This window comes from Macaca nemestrina, chromosome 4, assembly GCF_043159975.1.
Source record: "Macaca nemestrina isolate mMacNem1 chromosome 4, mMacNem.hap1, whole genome shotgun sequence".
In the NCBI taxonomy this organism is placed as follows: domain Eukaryota; kingdom Metazoa; phylum Chordata; class Mammalia; order Primates; family Cercopithecidae; genus Macaca; species Macaca nemestrina.
The window spans coordinates 167,579,589-167,601,391 of NC_092128.1; the positions used below are offsets into that span (position 1 = coordinate 167,579,589).

The 21,803-nt window shown below is 35.8% G+C and overlaps 2 long non-coding RNA genes across 3 annotated transcripts in view; one reads left to right on the top strand and one right to left on the bottom strand.

The window, feature by feature from the left end:
* The window catches only part of LOC105472823 (uncharacterized), an 80,113-nt gene extending 75,121 nt beyond the window's left edge, over nt 1-4,992 (bottom strand). The window contains exons 1-2 of the long non-coding RNA XR_011621762.1: nt 4,936-4,992; nt 1,153-1,251 (exon numbers count right to left, since the gene is read on the bottom strand). This is a non-coding gene — a long non-coding RNA (uncharacterized lncRNA). The remainder of the gene's footprint in view (nt 1-1,152; nt 1,252-4,935) is intronic.
* A 2,662-nt stretch (nt 4,993-7,654) lies between these two features.
* On the top strand, nt 7,655-19,773 carry LOC105472824 (uncharacterized). 2 transcript variants are annotated; one of them, XR_981836.3, is made up of 3 exons: nt 7,655-7,827; nt 18,339-18,578; nt 19,587-19,773. It is a non-coding gene; the product is annotated as an uncharacterized lncRNA (long non-coding RNA). The 2 variants fall into 2 exon arrangements; XR_981835.3 differs by lacking the exon at nt 7,655-7,827 and adding an exon at nt 9,512-10,085.
* The last annotated feature ends 2,030 nt before the right edge of the window (nt 19,774-21,803 follow it).

Below are 21,803 nucleotides of genomic sequence, written 5' to 3' on the forward strand. Positions count from 1 at the left end.
GCCACTGCACTCCGGCCTGGTGGCAGAGCAAGACTCCATCTAAAAAAAAAAAGAAAAAAGAAATAAAGAAAACTATATAGGTGGTTAAACTCTCTCATCCTGCTCGACATATTAATTAAATCCTCCTCGTCCTCATTTTATACATCAGCTATCAGTCAAGTTGGGAATGACATGGTTATGCTTTCACTATACCATGCTCATGATGACTATATGATTACTGGGTCATTTTGTAAGGGAAATTACAATCAGTAAGGGACAAAGATTCATCTTAAATAAACTCTTATGTTATTATTTCAGATATTGGTAATAAGCATTCCAAATCCGGTCATTCTGTGTTTGTGTGTGTACCATCCCCTAATATAATAGATTTCTGTTCTAATTATATAGTTAGGTATAATTTTGACAGTGTTCACCATAAAAATATATTTTTAGGTATTTTAAACTAAAATATTTATATGAATACTGTTACAGCTGGAGGAATCAGGGGGATAAATCACTTAAATCCTACAAGAAATATATAGGCATAAAGAATAGAAAGTGGGGCCGGGCGCGGTGGCTCAAGCCTGTAATCCCAGCACTTTGGGAGGCCGAGACGGGCGGATCACGAGGTCAGGAGATCGAGACCATCCTGGCTAACACGGTGAAACCCCGTCTCTACTAAAAAATACAAAAAACTAGCCGGGCGAGGTGGCGGGCGCCTGTAGTCCCAGCTACTTGGGAGGCTGAGGCAGGAGAATGGCGTAAACCCGGGAGGCGGAGCTTGCAGTGAGCTGAGATCCGGTCACTGCACTCCAGCTCGGGTGACAGAGCGAGACTCCGTCTCAAAAAAAAAAAAAAAAAAAAAAAAAAAAAGAATAGAAAGTGGGGACAATGAAGGCTACTTCCCGGCTCCTTCCAACTCCAAACAAATATTTATAAATGCATTATCATAATATATTGTAAACATCATATATGACATTATAAATAAAACGCACGTTAAAAAACATATCTATATATACAGTATACAATACATAATAAAACACAAAATTATGTGTGTGTCTTTATATATATTTATAATTCTTGATAGGACAGTGAATTTTGAGGATCTAAATTAGTGAGGTAAGGATTGTAAGCTATGAAAGGACCTACTCTACACAGAATAACAAAACATACCTTTGAGAGGCCTTGAAAGTGTTTACTTTTTATGGAATGACATTATAGTGGATTGCTCAGACTCAGAAACTGATGCGATGAGAACTTGCCCAATTATATCTAAAAAGGATAAAGAAAATTAAAGGACAAATATAAGACCTCTAGAATAGATATATTTTATAGTCTTCTTATGGCAGAAGTGGTATCAAATGCCAAAAAGTGACTGATCTTTTGAAACTTTTGTCATTTTTACTAATTTTCACTTTTAGATAAAAATTTCATAACAAAACATTTTGAACTTGACTTTGAGGAAGACAAAGTTTGTCAAAAAGCCATATATTTTGCAACTTATTTTCAATCCATGACAGAAAAATAAAAAATAATGACTGTGATATTAAATAAACTTAAGGAGAATCTTTGTGATTGTAGGTGAATATGATTCAAAATATTTAAGCCACATGTCTTCAAAAGAAGATTGTAAAATAAAAGATTTAATAAATTAATAAAGTATTAAGTAAATAAAATTCAAACAAGAATGTATTTTCAGTTTTTTTCTGTAAGAAGACAAATTAGAATTGATTAGTGTATTTTGTTGGAGGTTTATTTAACAGGTGTTGGAGTATTGGAAGAGAAATAATATGACCCAGTCCCCAAATAAATATTTTTCTATATTAAGTCTGAAATTAGCTTATCTCTGTGTTAATAATGGAATAGATAACTAGAGGTTCCTAGTTCATCAAGCATATGTAAGAAAGAGAAATCAGAAAAATTATATTTAACAACAGCATAATCACAGCAGAAACTACGCCAAATGCATTTTACTTTGGACACATTATAATTTTCTATAACCTCACTGGATGAAATCATACTCATTGTTTGTTGCTTTTTTGAAACCCCGTATGTTGAATTTGCATATGCTAATTCAATACTGAACACACATTTCTTCATAATATATAAATATGATTTCAATATTTTGAAGACAACACATATTTTTGATTAATATTGGCATTTGTCCAATGAGCTGGAAACTTGACATCTGACAAATGTGAAAACTCTATTAAGAAAAAGTAGGAAGCATGTGTGCCAACAACACACAAAATAATTTATTTAGAACTGAATATATGTTAGTCACTATAAGAAGTACCTTATCTATGGTATCACATTAATCTTCAAACAATTCCACGGTGTACTGCAAAACCCATTCTGAGAAACTAGCACTAACAAACTTGAATTCAGATGAACAATCAGGCTAAGCCCATCAACACAGTAGACTTACCCCACCACCATATTTCCTTAGATTCGTGAGAAATATAGGTCAGTCAACAACACAGCAGAGCGAGAGCTCAGGATTTACAAACCCAGTTTCAGATTCCCCAGTCACTCCTAATTTGGGATCTAAGTGAGCACAAGAAAGTGGCCAGAATGGGCATGGGTGAAATAGAGTAGTCATCCTTTCTAAGCCTTTGCTGCTTTCAAAAATCCCTAATCACTTAGTTCTCCCTTAGTTCTCCCACTGGTACTGGGCCAGTTCTTATCTTCTAGGGCAGCTGCAGCTCAACATTAGAATCTTGCAATGAAGTTCTGGTGTTTGATCCTAAGCATAGTAACATAAGCTGGATTCTTATTTATTTTGGGTCAGATATGATGATGTTCTTATAAAATAAAATCTGTAAATAAAAACATAATAATATGCAATGCAGATATTATAGAAATATTAAAGCAGTGTTTAGCACACCAAATATCAGTAAATATCATTGTGTCAACCATGCCGAGAAAAAACAGCCTTTTCCAGGTACCTTAAAGGAAGACAGGAAGTATATATCGCAGTCCTTCCAATGCAAAAGGAAAGCAAACTTTTCTTCCTCCCAACATGGGAATGGTAATAAAAAGCAAGAATCAAGTTGTTTTAATCACCTCCTATTCCAACTGTTGCCGAGTGGGACTCCTACCCTGGGTTTTTGGTGAGAGCAGAACACGTGACCACCCAACTCTGGACAGGGAGGTTGACAGCAGTTTATTAGGCACTGATAACTCACAGCCCTCTGGAGGAGGATGTCCCATGCATGCAGGACCACAGAGGACTTGTGCCCAGGAATAGAATAACAACCAGGGGCTGTGAGAGGCAGGCTTTGTAGAATCAAGAGAGTGAGATTTCCTCTGGTTTCTGCAGGAGAATGTGAAGACCTGGCTTTAGTGACGCTGTAGGCTGGCAGGGAGCCAAAAACTGCTACTTGACAATAAGCTAGAACTGTGCCTGATCACCCTGGTGAGGAGAGTCATTTGACTAGAAGACCTTATCCATGGAAGCAGAGTGGAGAGGGAAACCTGTGGTGAAGCCATCCAAAGCCTTTCCAATTTTACCAGATGTCAACACAGCACATGTATGGAGCTTTACTTTTAGACTTTACATCACACAAGTTTATGATGGCACATCTGTCCCATAATCCCATTGGACATCATGAACAGCTCTCACCATATGTGGTACAACAGAGGCTGTTGGTGGAACCAGATTATTCAAGTCATAATAATCAACTTAGCATCCAGGATCCATCTGCTTTTCTCATAAGTGAAGCATGGTTGCTGACAATTAATTTTCCTCATTGAATCATTAGTGTTATTAATAATGTTTGATATTCATTATGGAAGAGATTTTGGGCTATTCTATAGCTTCCTAATTACACATGATCAATTAAAATTGGCAAAAGATGTAAGTATTCACTATCTAACTGTAGGTCAGCTGCAGTGAAGTCCTCTATTCTAACATCTATTTCATTTATGAATCTATGTACAGATTTTTTTTCTGATTTTCTAAATTTTTGTTTTACCATAACTATTACTTTCTACCACACAATTACTACACCTTGCATTTTGACTTTCAGCCCTCTATTATTACTTCATGTCCTTCTAGAGATATTGCAGTTCATCATGCCCCAGTTTCTGATTCTCCCAACAGGCTGTGTTACCGTCCTTCTACCATTCAATTGCATTCATTTTAGAAGCTTTGGCTCCTCTGCTGAGAATCAGCAGTTATATTCTCCAACTTCTACTTAAAAATACATCTATATTTATATATTTTTTAATTGTCAAATAATAATTGCATGTCTTTATGGTATACAACATGATGTTTTGATAGATGTATACATTGTGGAATGGTTAAATCCAACTTCTCTTTTTAATATGATCTCCAGAAATTTTCAACAGAACTTTCCCTACAACTAACCGAGAATGATTTATTCAATATCCTTGCATCAGAATTTTGTCAGAACCTCTCTCTCCAAACTTTCCCTTATGCAAAGTTGCTTTTGACATATTGACATGAGGATGTGGCGGTCACTCCTGCTTCTGACATCCCTCTGCAACAGGCTCTTCACTCTACCAGCATCAGTGGTCTTTACTTGAAACTGACAAACTAACTAAACAAAGTAGGTTTCATCTAGTACCAATTTATTTATTTATTTATCTTATGAAAGCATATAGAATAGGAAGAAAAATGCATTATCCACAGCAATGGTATATTTTAATTTCTGTAATTTTCAAACAAAGTTTCCAAATGTTCCCAAATTATTAAGGTTGGGACACACATCATCAAGACGGAAACTGAGTGAGTTCCCAGAGATCAACACAGAGAACTCAAGAGACATTTTGGCTTTTGAACCTCGCTAGTTATGAAGTCTTTCAGTTATATTGACTATCTCCTGTTTTCTGATGCAGATGTATATTATTAATATGAGTGATGTATCATTTGATTAAAAAAATCGCAACAATGGGCACGTTTATAGTAACCTAGACTAGATTCTCACTTACCTTGGATCCCTTAATTAAGAGTTGAAAGAAATATTTCTTCAAGGACCTTTTTTTTTTTGGCATCTGAAAGAAAAAACATAAAAGTATCAGAAATATTTGTTAGTCACTCCCCTCCTATAACTTGCTTGGCAGTTTTTAATCTTATTTTTGTTGCTTAAGAATTTCCTAAAATAAAATTAAATATATGTATACGTTTTCCCTGAATAATTCTGTCTGAAACTCAAAAAAATCTTTCAATCTACTATTCAAATCTATTATTTGCCGAAAAGCCAATCAGAAAACACATCTTCTGGTACTTTTTTTACTCATTGCCTCTCCCCATCTGATCTACTTTCTTTCTTGATCTTTCAACACGCACATATTAGATCTATAACACCATTTGTTTTCCAATTATTTCCTCTACACAATTGCCTCTTTTTGTATTTTTTACTTCAAATTGTTTCCTTTGTTTGGTTTTCATCTCTTTATTCAGATCTCAACACTGGCCATTTCCTTAGTTCATCTACAAAAATCTCCTTCCACGATTTATTTACTTATTTATTTTTGGAGATGGAGCCTTGCTCTGTTGCCCAGGCTGGAGTACCATAGAGTAATCTTGGCTCACTGCAACCTCCACCTCTGGGGAATTCTCCTGCCTCAGCCTCCCGAGTAGCTGGGACTGCAGGCGCACACCACCATGCCTGGCTAATTTTTTGTACTTTTAGTAGAGGCGGGATTTTAACCATGTTGGCCAGGCTGCTCTCGAACTCCTGACCACGTAATTCACCCACCTCAGCCTCCCAAAGTGCTGGAAGTACAGGTGTGAGCCACTGCGCCTGGCCTTCCTTTCATGATTTATTAACCTACTCTTGACAAAATTGATCTGTTACTCCAAGAAAAGCTGAAATAGTCAGCATCTCCCTGTAATTGTGAGAGACCTAATTCTGAAGTCCATAATTCAGGATCTTTCCAGAGTCTCATGCAGAGCTTCTTGCTACATCTCCCCAGTTTCCCCTCTGGCCCAGAGAAGATAGTTTCTGCACTGATCTTCTTTTTCAAAGCTTTTCCTTATCATGAAACTCAATGAAACAGTCATCTGGCTTCAGAGACTTCCTCTGTTTGAAGCAGAAAAGTGATTAAGTGATGTGTGCTTTAAAGAGAATTTTATATCTCTCCTTTTATTTACAAAGTATAAGAACAGTGATAGATGTTGTTTGTTATTGTTGCTTATGTGCTTATTTACATCCTTGGGCCTTTTATTTTCTCTCCTTAAACATCATGTATTTACATCGAGTAAACCAGGTACCTACCTTCTGGTAGTATTGTAACATAATATTTAATTTTTAATTTATGGAATATAAAAAGAATCTCCACCAAAATCTCGATCACTAGTTGACCTAATGGATACAATTATCTTAAGAAGCTAACTTGATCAATTATTTAACCATATCATTATTTTTACAGATAACTGAGGTATGGCATTTTAATAATCAGGAAAGATACATATAATTTAATATCTATTTTGGAAAAAAGCTTTCATTTGGGTCTAAAGATCATTAAACAACAAAATGTTTAAGTTGAATTGGCACAACACAAATACACATACACGCTTCAAAAGAGATGGATGAATTTTTACAATACAGTGAAAAGAGGAACTGAACTAAGGAATATATAATGTTTTTCAGCTAAAGAAGGTTATTTGGGCCGGGCGCGGTGGCTCAAGCCTGTAATCCCAGCACTTTGGGAGGCTGAGACGGGTGGATCACGAGGTCAGGAGATCGAGACCATCCTGGCTAACACGGTGAAACCCCGTCTCTACTAAAAAATACAAAAAACTAGCCGGGCGAGGTAGTGGGCACCTGTAGTCCCAGCTACTCCGGAGGCTGAGGCAGGAGAATGGCGTAAACCCGGGAGGCGGAGTTTGCAGCGAGCTGAGATCCGGCCACTGCACCCCAGCCTGGGCGACAGAGCCAGACTCCGCCTCAAAAAAAAAAAAAAAAAAAAAGAAAGTTATTTGGTTCCTATACCCAGAAATACCCCATAGCTCTATCTGTCATGAAGGCATTTCATCTCTTACTGAGAAATCTCAAAGCAGCATGTTACATTCCCATCAAATTAAAGGAAAGATCAGAGCTTCATTGACTCAAGAGAGAATCTATACCTGGTCCATGAACTGCCATTTGTATCTTCTAGAGCATATTAAAAGAAAATAAAGATTCCAATGTGTAGACATTTCATAGATTTGTGGTTTTTGCTATAAGATATGTAGATTGTATGAGTTTTGTGTACATTGTTTAACATATGCTTTGGAACATTGCATTAATTCTGAATTTTAAAATCAGACGACATGGCAATGGATAAAACATTTATATGCCTTTAAATCATGAAGACATAGTTTCAGCTTTGTAATTTTGGTGACAAATAAGTAATAACTTTTTAAGTCAGTAAAAATATTTCACCTCTTTAGTCGGTGTTTGTGAAATAGAATGATAGAGAGAGACAGAGAGATACAGAGAGAGAGAGAGAGAGAGAGAGAGAGAGAGAGAGAGACAGGGCAGAGAGACGGAGAGGGAGTGCTGTGTTGCTGTATAACTTACTGTTTCATATATACCATCTGGGTTTCTCATAACTACCAATAGCTTCCATGGAAATTTACTTTATTGGTTAGTGATGTCAGACCACTGCAGTGTGACAGTTTTCACTCCCAAATTATTACATGACACACTAGAATTTTCACTTGTAGATGTTATAGTTTAAGTCAGTATTGATTGTTCTATCCTTTTAAAGATCAATTTCTTTTTCAATTTTTATTACAGGCTCAGGCAGTACATGTGCAAATTTGTTACAAAAGTATATTGTGTGATGCTGAGATTTAAAGTATAAACGAATCCATCTCCTAGGTAGTGAGCACAGGTAATTTTTTAGTTCTTTCCTCTCTCATTCTCTCCCCACTCTTGTTTTCCCCAGTGTTTATTGTTCTCATCTTTATGTCCATGTATAATCAATGTTTAGTTCTCACTTATAAATAAGAACATACAGTATTTGCTTTTCTGTTTCTGCATTAGTTTTTTGTTATAAATGTAATAATTATTTATTAAAACTATACTGATATACCTGTAAACATATTTTTAAGTAATTAAAGCCTTACTCTCCCCACCACACAGACTAAGAAAGAATTACTGTTAAAAGTTTGGTGAATATTTGTACAAACTTTATATAGCTAGTCACCAAGAGAACTAGAGACACAGACATAGAATGACTAGGTAGTTTTAAGACATACACACAACACACATTTGGGATATGAATAAGTTAACACTTCGGCCCATAACATGGACCATTTGAGGAGAATTTTAGGCCATTGTTGCCAACACACACAGAATGAATACCAGATGAATTAACAATTTTAAAATAGTAACCCTAATAATACAATAAAAAGTTAATAGCAGCTAACATTTATTTTCTTCTAGATATTATTGTATCGTATATGTATTAACTCATTTAATATAAACCCATTATGTTTTAAGTGCAATTATCTTGATGCCATATTTAGTAGAGAAAACTAGGACATGTTAAGTAACTGGTCTAAGTTCGTATAGCTTATAGAGGATGAAAGAATGGATTTAAGAGTGATTAAGAAGAAAGGATTTACGAATGATGATACCACAGAAAATTTGGTTCCCCTAGTTTTTGGCCCAAGGGAGAGCTTCTATGATGGCTTGCATTTCCCTTTTTGCAACATTCGTAACACTTACAGATATTTTACTATATCAGGTCAGCACCTATTGTACATATGGTCCAAACTCTGACACTCAGAACAATTTCTAACTTATTTTTGATCCCTAATAGTAAGTGAATGATTTTCTTAGTCCCCCACCCCCTGCGCCAAAATTGACTTGCTAACTTGCCAATCAAACATTCACCAGTATCTGTTCGGCTATTTATGATTACTCTTATTTTTTACTTTAAATAATGTCTTCTTTTTCTCTCATTATTTTTTTTCATAGCAATATGATTTTTCTTCACATATGAATCAGGCTTAGGAATCTTACTAATAAAATATTTACTTCATGTTAAAACTACTTTCCTTTCTTAAAATCCTTTTCGCTCTAATAACTTAAAACTTTTCCCATCACATTTTTTGGTATGTGAGCAAATGTTACATGATGTAGTGGAGTCAGTATTTGCAGCCTGTGGAGTACACCTGGGGATTGTGAAACTCACTGAATGAACTTCTGGAAGATTCCAAATCCTGCCTCACCATCCCTTAGCGTAAACTTAGTGAGATGGGGAGCTCTGGTGATCCAAGGGAAGACTTTATCCTTTAAGAGGCGGACAGTTGGTAATGGAGATCATGCTGACTTCTTTTGCTTCCATAACAAAGCCATAAGATTCAGGGCATGTGGGTGCATCCAGTGTGGCATGTACTGCCAACTTCATAAATACTGATTATTTCCCAACAGCATCAGAGAGTTGATGTTCCAGTCATGTCGTCTGGGGAGAGAACTCTGATGAAATTCCAGAAGTCCTTTGTGCTGTGTGTTCTCTTGTCCCTAATTCACCTCTTCATCAGCCTCTGCCAGTGAGGTCTCCGGATAACTGTGCCTTAGAGCTACAATTGCCTGTGGGAAACAGAAAAGGGTTATCATTGAAGGAGCATCTGTTAGAGGGGCGTTCTTGTTCTGTTTTTGTTTTCTCGGTTTCTCTATTTGGTATCCATTCCACAAGACCAACTGTATTAACTATGTCTTCTTAATTTCTACATTCTTTATGCTCTGGCATTTCGGAGCCTCAGACCCATTATAGACGCAGGGAGAGGCTGCCCCTTCCAGGGCTAGCTTATTCTTAAATATAGCAATTTTCCTACAAGCATGCCTTTCATATGCCAGCCAACCACTCTCTTTATCTCACCCTCACACACCAAGCCAGTATTCCTCTGGTCTAAATCATCCCAAGCCTAGGTGTCAGACAACTAAGGACAGCCCCTATCCCCCAGAGTCCATCAGAATGACCGAATCTAGCCAATCCTAACCCATGCACCTTGTCCTGTCCTGCCTTTTCCACGGGAACCCCAATACAGACTCCGACTAAGGCTTCCCTTTTATTCTTGCCTTCTGTCTCTGGACCATCTTGTGTCCCTCTGAAGCACGGGATGTACCCTTCCTTTGTGAAATGTAAGTAGTAAGTTCTTCTGTTAATGGAATTGGCCTCTTCATGTTGTCACTCAGTCATACTTCTATAAATTAACACCTGGGTGTAATTTTAGAATGGTTGTTTTGTGTGGCTTCCTCAGAACACTTTGCAGGGTATATTTGCTTGCTTCTAGCAACATAATACAGTCCTCGGCATTTTATTGATTTGGAATATTCAACATTGTGTTGTGGTCCTGGTATGACTAGGGCTGGACTGACTTTTCCTAAAACTTGCTATCTAATAAAGATTGCTGTTTTGGAGGAGAGTTTATATATACTAAGTTTGTAACTAATTCAAATACAATATGTCTAATGTCAAATTTTGCGCAGAAAGCTACTTCCTTAGGGTGTCCCTGGCTGTCTCCAGGGTTGCAGCATATGTGAGTTCCTCATCTGGACATTCTTATACTGTCTTCTTGGAAGGAAACCCAGCCTCCCAGCCAGAAAACTTCTCTCTTAACTGGTCTCCCTCACTTCTCCCAATGAGTTAGTCTCTGCTTCTCACCTCAATAGCCATCCCTGATGTGGAGAGCCTGGGCGTCAATTTCAAATATAACAATTACCAGACCTGACAGCAGTTAGCACAATAAAGTACAAGCACAGACTGGTACTAAATTGATGAAGGAGAAGCAAGATCAGGAGGAGACATGTATGGGCCTGTGGTTCTTCAGGAAATGTAGCTGAACTTAGTTAGTTTCAGGGTGAAAGGAAAGTGGTAGTCAATGTGAGGAAAAAATTTAGGCTAAGATTAGAAATTTGAGCAAATCAGTGTTTAAGTTAATATTTTTAAATAAGTCTCATTATTTTGAGTTCCCTAGTCCCTAGGATTGCAAAAATTTTTTGAAAGCATGAAATAGAATAGCTTGGGCTGGCCACGGTGGCTCGCGCTTGTAATTGCAGCACTTTGGGAGGCCAAAATGGGTGGATTTCTTGAGTCCAGGAGTTCCAGACCAGCCTGGGCAACATGTCGAAACCATGTCTCTAAAAAAAATACCACAAGTAGTGGAGTATGGTGGCCTGTGCTTGTAGTCCCAGCTACCAGGAAAACTGAGGGAAGAGGAACACCCAAGCCTGGGGGACACAGAGGTTACAGGGATCCCTGATGGTGTCACTGCACTCCTGCCTGGGTAAGAGACTGAGACCCTGTCTCAAAAAAAAAAAAAAAAAAAAAAGAGAGAGAGAGAATAGCTTGGACTGTATTTTTTTAATGTTAAGAAAGCACATTTTCCTTGTTTTATTGTCTCTGAGGTTTATCATCATCGAAGGACCTACTGAGACTCTGTTAAATGCATATTTGATTGAGCAGCACTGAATTTAAAAATCAGGAAAAATCTCCCTTCACTAAGAAATATCTTGTTGTCTGAGCAAAGTCAATTATGGTATATCATTCTAATTTATTTTTTACCAAGTTTATTTTTGTTTTCTTTTGGTGTTAATTATACTTCTGATCCATCCCTTTTATTTACATTTATATTTAAAATCAATGTTGCATATCATTTTAAATTGCATGTTTTACAACATCTGGTTTAATTACGCTTTCTCTCTTAGTACCGTCTTTGCTGCAGCTGTTTCTAATTCACTGCTTGCTACCAGAAGTTTATTTTGCCTTATTTCTCAATTTCATCTACATGATGTATGCAAGATTTTTTTTCACATTAGAGAAACTATTGTTTATTTATTTCATTTTTAAAATAACTAACTAATTGTGCTACAAGAAACACAGTGTTGACAAAGACCCACAGGGACAAACCAACAGTGTGTGAACTCCACACAGAGCATAGCTTTGCATGTTCAGTTCCAGAGTCTGAATTTGGCTGAGTTTCCAGCTTGCATGACATCTCCAGAGGCAGGACTCAGGGGATAGAAGGTTTAAAATTGTGGGCACAAGAGATAGTGAAAATCTTCCTCATCTAACATTTCCCAGTATCCCTCAAGGAGTCCCATAATAGCATTGAGAAATACTTTGGAAACTGACAGACATAGAGGTTTCCATCTTTAGAGGAATAATTTTTTATTTTGCTCAGTCGAAAATCTAATGCTTAAGAAGAAGCAAAGAAGTCGAACAGCAGGTTATTATCTCTTCCAGCTCCAATAAGATACAGTGTTTAAATCTTAATACAAAGTTCAGTTTTAAGCCTATGATAACTAATATGATTTTGAGATATACATAGATCACATGACCTACCACTACACTGATAAATCTAAAATTAATTAAATAAAGCACTGAGCAATACTTTCATATTTTAACTGTATATGAGAAACATATACAACAGAAGAATATTCATAAAATTGAAGCAATGGATTCTTAATGGAACAGTTTAAAAGCAGTTTCATATATTTTAAACCACCAGATATCCATGACAACACTAAAGTAATTACTGCTATACCCACTAAGTAAATGAGAAAGCTAAAATTCACAAAATATAATAGACTTGCTTCAGTTACAAATATATTAAAGATCAGAAGTGGGACTGGAATTTGAGTCTTTCTTCAATTTTAGGTTTCTTTTCTCCTACGATATATATAAAAACAAGCAAATAAACAAAAAACAGGTCAGGTGCGATGGCTCACGTCTGTAATCCCAGCACTTTGGGAGGCCGAGGTGGGTGGATCACTTGAGGTCAGGAGTTCAAGACCAGCCTGACCAACAGGGTGAAATCCCGTCTCTACTAAAAACACAAAAATTAGCCACCTGTGGTGGCACATGCCTGTAATCCCAGGTACTGGGGAGGCCAAGGCAGGAGAATTACTTGAACCTGGGAGGCAGAGGCTGCAGTGAGCTGAGATCGCACCATTGCACTCCAGCCTGGGTGAAGAAGCGAGACATTGTCTCAAAACAAACAAGCAAACAACAAACAACAAATTTCACCAGTCTAAGGTTCAGAAGATTGAGGTTATAACTTCACTCACACTCTGCATTCACATCGTCATTCACAACATACTTGAATGATGGACTGTTATTTTGCCTCTTTGGAATTTGGATCCAGAGATTTGGATGTAAGGTAAGGAATATAGGGTTGAAAATATCTCAACTTCTCTCTCTCTCTCTGTGTCTCTATCACACACACACACACACAGACACACACACACACAAACTGTATTGAGTTATGCATTAACATAAATAAGCTCCAGTGTTTTCTTTTTTAACAGTAATAGAAAATAATCTAACAATATTAATATGTTGCAAAAAACTCCACAGGGCCATGAGGACCATATACATTTAATATTTGTGGTAAAATAGCAAATACTATAATTCTGTGATAATCAAAATTCCAAAAACACATTTATTTCACCTTACCTGCCATATAGATGAATAGATTAAACCATTTATTTTATTTCAAAAAATGATAACTTCAAGAAGAGGGAAATATTTAACTGGAGATAATGAAATGTTCAAACTGGATATATTTTATTCACTTATTTTATACCAAGCCAGTAAGTGTTCAAACTTTAATAATAACTGTTGTAGAAACAGAGTTCTCAAATGCATTTTCAATTGGGATTATTTTGGTTGTAATTGATTTTTTTATATTCAACACTTTTTGTTACCATGTTTTTGTGCTGCTGGAGTTTTAATATGGATTTCAATATGAGAACAAAGTTTAGAGAAATATGGTTTTAATTGTCAGCTTATTGATGAGAAGGATGTTGAAGAAAAATAAAGCTACTCTCCTACTATATAAATATATATCTACATATGGGTATATATATATATGTGTGTGTGTGTATTTGGATGGTTAGCATATTAGAAACAATACATCCATTTATTTATCTTCACAAGTATAGAAATCCAGTTAGAACAGCAAATCATTCCACTTTAGACAGTATGAAATTCATTTTATCATTCATATAGGACCATATCTTGAGGTTTATGTTTATGAATTCTGAAGATAAATAATTCCTCTTATAAAAGTAAGAAGGAAAGTAAAAGAAATTTATCTCATAACATAATATTAAAATAGAACTAGAAAAATTTTACTTGAATACCTACAGTAATTGTTAGGGTAATTCCTTCCCAAAAGAGCTATTAATCAAATACACAATGACAAAATTGGTATTGCTTTAAAATTCTTTTGAAAATATTAAAATGAATTTTTATATCATAACCAAATAGCAAAATGTAAAAAGAAGTCAGTTTTTTTAACTGAGCCCAATTTCACTGAACTAAATACATATTTCATTTTTATATGAAATACTGGGATGATGAACATTTTAACAATTTTAGGTGTGAAAGTACTGAGAAATCTTGGTAATAAATTCTATTAAAAATTTAGGGCAAGTTTAAAGGTACAATTTATAAAAGCATCATATTTGATATTATGATTTTGTGGCTGTACAGTAGAAATGTGCCAAATGTTTATAAATAAAAATCAGATCATTTTACATTCTTTCAATATTTGACATGGGGTTATTAAAGGTTTCCATTGTTTTTAGTTTCCCTGGTTGCAAGTAGTCAAATGTTCTTGAATTAGAGCAGTTTTCAATAGAAACAAAAATTATCGTATTGATGGCTTATTTTCTTTTTTGTTTCATTTTATTTACACTCAACAAAAAATTCCGGTAGGTAGTGAACCGCAGGTCTGTTATATAGTCTCTTAGGACATTAACATTGATTAAGTGATAATATTCATGTTGATGTTTCCGAAATAAAAGCAAAATGATGGGGTGAAATTTACTAAACAGAGACAAATGTGTTAAAAGCTGCCACTGTCGTAAATATGTTTTAGGATTTATCATTTGCAATCTTACCTCTTTTTTTTTTTTTTTTTTACAGTTTCTCTGTTATTATTTTTAACTCTTTGCCTTTATACAAGCACATTGTTTACAAATTATATTCTAAACACAGGAGACAATGAAGTCATTTTGTTTTTGTGTGATTTTTTTGGGTAGTAAATAGAACTAATGCAGGAGAGACTTCAGGTAGGACTAAAATCTGAACCTGGTAGGAATATACAATATTCAAGAAATTGTCTTTGAGAGACAGACATTCAGTTTAGCCATTTTAGCACAGAGATAATATCTAAAAGCCAAGCGTCTTCATCCAAGCTGCTATGACAAAATACCTTCTCCTGGGTAGTTTATAAACAACAGAACTCTATTTCTCACCATTCTGGGGACTCAAAAGTCTAAGACCAAGGTGTAGGCACATTTGGTGTCTGGCAAAGACCCCCATTATTGCTGCATCTTCACATGGTGGAAGGCAAACAAATTCCGTTGGGTCTCTATTACAAGGGCACTAATCTCACTCGTGAGGACTCTGCCTTCAAGACTTAATCACTTCCCAAAGGCCACAGCTCTTAATACTATCACAATGGGGATTAGGTTTCAACATGATAGTTTAAGGGGCATGCAAATATTCAGACCATCGCAAGCAGCATAAATGAATGAGGCAACTGCACTGCTGTTAGATGTAGGTGTTTTGGGCTCTGATCTCTGATTAGAGCCTCCTCAACCACTTTCATATAATTCCCATTAGAAAATGATCTTGATCTTCTGGTTGTGATAATAAGCTCAGAAAAGTTCAAGAACATATTATTAGTCATGAATCATTCAACAACCTCAGGAAAGATCCATTAATGAATCTGAATTGACTGGGACTAAAACCTTTATTCCCTTTACCTTGAGCTGATTGGAAGAATAAGAAACTATTTTTAATAAATAATTGCTTTTGAGATATAGGACAGGCTTATTACAATGACACTGATGGTCCCTCATAGGACAGGCTCAGAATTGCATCAATAAATATACTGTTAAAAACACACATGCTGAATTATTTTTCCAGACCAGCAGTGTGTACATAATAGGCTGCATGGGAAATGGGTCTGCCTAACTAACTGCAGTACTGGAGCTAAGATTGTGTAGGAGTTGTGGATGGGGTTGGCCCATGATTGAAAAAACTGAACAAGGGAGCCCCCCAAAGCCTTCATTGTGATGAGGGTCACCTCTTGAAACGGAACAAAATAAGAGTATAGCAATAGATCAAAAACCAGATGATAGGAAATCAAAAGTAGGAGAGTTGTTGAGGATCACAGCATTCAGCTGCTGGGAGTGAGGGAAAAGACAAACTGAACACGTTGCTAAGATTCTAGCTTACTATACTTAATAAAAGGGAATGTCTTGAACCAAAATTACATGATAAGAAGTGCTCTTTAAGAGACGTTGATGAGAATGAGCTTACTTTCTGAGCATATAAAATAGAACATTTTCTTCTAAATCAGTCAGGATACCACAGTTAAACACATGCTGTATTCACATTGAGAATCTTGCGGAGAATTTAATGTTCAGACTACTTACAATGTGTCGGAATGTTTAGAGAAGCCACAGAGAATAGCGCAGTACTTGGAGGAATGTAGGATGGGTTAGGGCAATATTCAGAAAACAGAAATAAAGATTGTCTTATTATTATTATTATTTTTTGTCTGGCCTTGAAGTTAATTGTCAGTACTAAGTACTCGGAGGAAGAAGGCACACAAAAAGATTTAAAAGTGATATGTGCATGCATGTGTGTGTGTATGGGTGTGTATGCGCATGTGTGCATGTGTGTTCCCTATGTCCTAGGGCAGAATTTAAAATATTATGCCTTTGCTATGATTTAAATGTTTTTCACCTCCAAAACTTATGCTGAAATTTAACTGCCATTGTTACAGCAGTAAGCGGAAGGACCTTTAAGAGGTGATTAGGCCATGCATGCTCCACCCTCATGAATGGGTTAATGCAGTTATCATGGGACTGGATTCATTACAAAAACAAAAGCTTGGGCCACCTTTTTTCCTTCCCTCATTCTATCTTACTCTTCCTCCACATGAAGACACAGCAACAAGGTACCATCTAGGAAGCAGAAAGCATCCCTCACCAGGCACTGAACCTGCTGACACCTTGGTTTTGGACTTCCAAGTCTCTAGAACCACGAAAAAGAAATTTGTATTGTTTTTAAATTACTCAGACTCAAGTATTCTGTTATAGCAGCAAAAATAGACTAAGAAACCCTCTAAAAAAATGAATATTAGAAATTAGCTGCTCCAGACCATTTTTACATATAATTCTTATAGAAACATTTTATATAAATTACAAATCTTAATATGTTTACCTAGGTCTGTTCTCAATAGTTGATTTTATGTTATTTTTTGTTCTTATCTCATATGCAAATTCTCACTTAAAGGAAGCATACAAAATATACTTTTGTGTGTGTGTGCCTGTGTTTGTGCGTGTCTGTGTGTGAGGCTGTGTGTGTGTGTCTGTGTGTGTGTGTGTGTTTGGGGGAATACAAAGGTTTGAAGTTCTAGAGTTTTAACTTACAGTATAAAATGTATGGCTTACTCCTCAGAACATTCTTCTGTATTTTAATTGACTGTTTAACTTGTATATTTCCTCAATATGAACACATTATTTGTTATATTTCCTGTGTGTCTCATAGTTCCTAGAATACATTTGTCTATGTTGAGATAATTAATGAATTAATTAAATAGACGTTTATGAAGAAGATTGACCATGAGGACAAATGTGTACATACTATTAAGTAGCATGTGCAAATAAAATGGTAGACTTTTAGATTAATCAACATCATTTATCACTAAATTTACCAACATAGCTAAAGTTTAATTTTACCCAATTTTGTCAAACTCAGTTTATAAACAAGAAATTGGCATGCATTTTGTTGAGTTATCTAAAGATTTATCTTTAACTTCTAGGCATCACCCCAGTACCAACAATATGAAATTTGAAGCTTTCGTTTTTTTGAACACTTTGTAATAAAATCTAAATTCCTCCTTTAAAAATTACTGACTTGGTTATATTTCCACTCCAAAGTGCACACTTCCGTTTCAACCAGTGATTTATCTTTGTCATCTTTTAAAGTAAATATCCTTGCTTTGTGTCCTCTAATGATAACCAAGAAGCAGTAATATGTAAATAGCTATAGACATTATCTCAGGTGAAACAAATATGTGAAAGCCGTCATGCATGGATTGAACACAAACGAACCTTATACACCACTCTAGGTAATTTTTCCTGCAGGATTAGCAAAGACATAATGCAGGAAAATATCAGTAAAGAGGTTCAAGAACACTTTAGGGTGACCTCTTATCAACCAGTTCTTTGCCATTTTACGAGAACACACTCCACTCTCATCTATAATAGAACAACTATTATGGATTATAATTTGAGTGTTTCTTTTGGAATATAAATGAACGGATTCCTACCCTACTGAAATTGAATGTTGTTTTCCTCTTCTCACAGGGTGAATGTATATACGCAGCAGTTAAACAAGTCTGAAGAAAACATTTCAAGATTTTAGTCCAGGTGACATTTGTCGATGGCCTGCTAGCCTTTCATCATATGTAGCAGTGGAGCCTCTTCCTGATGTGGATCACAAATGAGGAGAACTAAGACAGTGCACTATGTGCAAGAATCAGGCCACAGGAAATCATGCCATCTGGAACTGCTAAATGGCCAGCAGAAACTTCACAGATAAGCAAGGTAATACCTTACAGAAAAAAGAAAAAAGAAACCCACAACCTCAGTAGAATGACACTTTTTAAACACTAAATAAGTATAAGGTGTAGATTATGCCTGTGCTCATGATTATGCAGTAGGTCAAGTTTCTAGAAAATATGTATGAGAAAAAATATTTGCTTCCAAAAACCTGAAGTCTTTAAGTTGTTTTTTTTTTTTTTTTTTTTTTTTTTTTTGAGACAGAGTCTCGCTCTGTCACTCAGGCTGGAGTGCAGTGGCGACAACTCGGCTCACTGCAAGCTCCGCCTCCCGGGTTCCTGCCATTCTCCTGCCTCAGCCTCCCGAATAGCTGGGACTACAGGCACCCGCCACCTCGCCCGGCTAATTTTTTGTATTTTTATTAGAGACAGTGTTTCACCGTGTTAACCAGGATGGTCTCAATCTCCTGACCTCGTGATCTACCCACGTCAGCCTCCCAAAGTGCTGGGATTACAGGTGTGAGCCACCGCCCCTGGCCTAAGTCATTTTAATTATAACAAAATCTTATTCATATATATAGAAAGGTGATTATTATTGTGATAATTTCATTGTTTTGACTTTAAAGATATAATGATAAAAATTTTATGATTTGAATTGATTATGTATAAGTTATGAGCCACATACTCTAGAGATATTTTCCCTAGGTTTTAAAACATCTTTGAAAGGTAGCTTTTATTGTCACTATATTACCAATGAGAATGTAGATCCAACATCTAGATCCAAAAGTTTGCTCGACAACAAATATAAATAACTGACAGAACAATAATTCAAACTTTGAAAAGGAACTTGCTTCCAAAAGTTTAAGTTGTATCACAATACATTATACAATCTTCATTTTTCAATATCAGACATAAATATGTCATGTATATTTTTGTCTAAATTATGTTGTATTATTTGCTTCACAAGTTCTTGTTGCCATCTGGATCATTAACATAACAGAAAACATAAGACATTTGCACAAGCAAATTATAATAGTTTTGAATTGATTTGCAGATTCAGTGATATGCTTTGGATCACCATGTAAAATAAGTCCGATGCCACCAAAAAGCAAGAGAGAAATGGAACACTAAGCTGGAATTTTCACAGGAAATTATAATTATAATCTTAAAAAACCACTGTGTACTTTTCCTTGTTCTACTGAAATATATTAACTCTAAATAAACAAACCAAACTGAATGAGACAAGAGTAAATTCTGTGATACAGATATACTACTTGATTTCCATTTGTTTATTTATTCCTTTATCTATTTTTTATTTTTATAGATGTAAGGGGTACAAGTGCAGTTTTCTTACATGGATATATTGCATACTGGTGAAGTCTGGGCTTTTAGTGTTGATTCCTATTTAAATTAAGTGTATATATTAATGATGGCACCAAAGCTCTAAGACTCAGGTAATACAACTGGCTTTTATTTATGCCATATCATCACCATCATTATCATTCATGCAAAGCACTGACATTAAGACAGATTCAGCAACAGCAAGACAAAGAACAGAATTATTTTGCCAGTGTCACATATTAATCACATATAGTGATATTGATCGCATAGTTGATGCTCAATTGGTAAGGCACAGTAAAGCGGCTATTTAGAAGATGGAGTAAAATGGGAAGACTAAAGACAGAGTGGAGGGATTGGTGGAAATATGCCCTGAAATACAACTTAAAGTAATGCCACACATCCCCAGCCTGCCAGAAAACTGCAGGTAGAAAGGAGCTGGGTTATTATCAGATTAAGGTGACGTCAACAAAAGCTCTCAAGGCAATTTTGTGTTTTGCAGTCTTTAGCTATGGAAGAAAGAGTGCTGAGAACACATTCTTTTTTGGCTCTAACTGCACAGATAGGTGGGACTCATTGTCAAAGGAAAGTGGCTATTTTATTCTCACCACAGCCAATGGAGAAAAGAATGAGACTGTGCATGGGACAAAGCCTCATAATGGAAGTTGTTCCCATCCTGATCGATCACTGTGACAAACTGTAGCGCTGGTTAACCATATAGATTTATGCCACCCACCTCCCCTACTCTAAGATGGGAGATGGTAGCGAGGGTACTGTGTCCCAGTTCTGATAATGTGTCCCCTTGATCTATATTTTTTAAGTCCTCAAAAACGATTTTAATAAAGATCTAGGTTTCAAGAACACTAGTTTATTCTACTTCTACTTTCCCCTAACTCCCATCACTTTACACACCTGAAATATTGATATTTCAGATCAATGGAGGCCAATTTTGCCCAGAGAAGACTCTAATAAAGAAAAAATAGAGGGAAATAGAAAAATTGCATTATATACCTAGCAACAATTACAGTAGTGAAGCTGTGTTTCTTTGGCATCATAGACATTTTTTTTTTAATTCTCTACCACCTCATATAAACTGTCCCTCTTCAATGCCTTGTTTTCCCATTTAAAAAATCTCTTCTATTTCTAGTATCCTTTTCTTATATCAAGCAATTTGGTCTTAGTTTCCAGGAAACCACGTGCACACATGCGCACATACAAACACACACAAAAGCATACACACATTATGGAACATTCAGATAATCTACAGTCAATCCTACTAATCAAAACTCAATCTTATGGATTTTTGGAAATCCATGAGAGAATGTAAGTAAGAAAATGTCTAAGCTACTTATTAAGCTCACATAAACAAATGGAACAGAAACTAATGTGACAGATCAGATATTGGTTTGGGATGAGGTAAACCGGATAGTATATACTTGACCTGGATTATTCTTGATTCACTATCATGCTTCGTGAAACAAAACTTGGCCTATGGTTCTACCTAAGGCAGCAGATAGTCTGGGCATAAAGAAAACATGCTACCAAAGAGAATTGCTGGAGGAGATGCTCAACATCACAAGGACTTGAGGATGATGAGACATTATCCTCCCTGATGGTAAGCCTAAATCAAAGTTTTACATACCCCTTCATAACAATACATTGCCTCAGCATTTTTCTTATTTCTGGTTGTCTATGTTTTCCTAAGATCCTAAGTACCACATATTGCATATTGTTTGCTACCTCCAATTACTATAATATGTTAATTTTACTTCTAAAAGTTTGAAACCAATAACCCCACAACCATCACTAAGAAGCTCCACAAAACAAAAAATAAAAACCCTGAACCAATTTCCTGATATTGCATAATCTCTATTCTGTATCAAAAAACATATCAGCTATTTAACCAACTGTTTTGCCAAATTTGTACACAAAA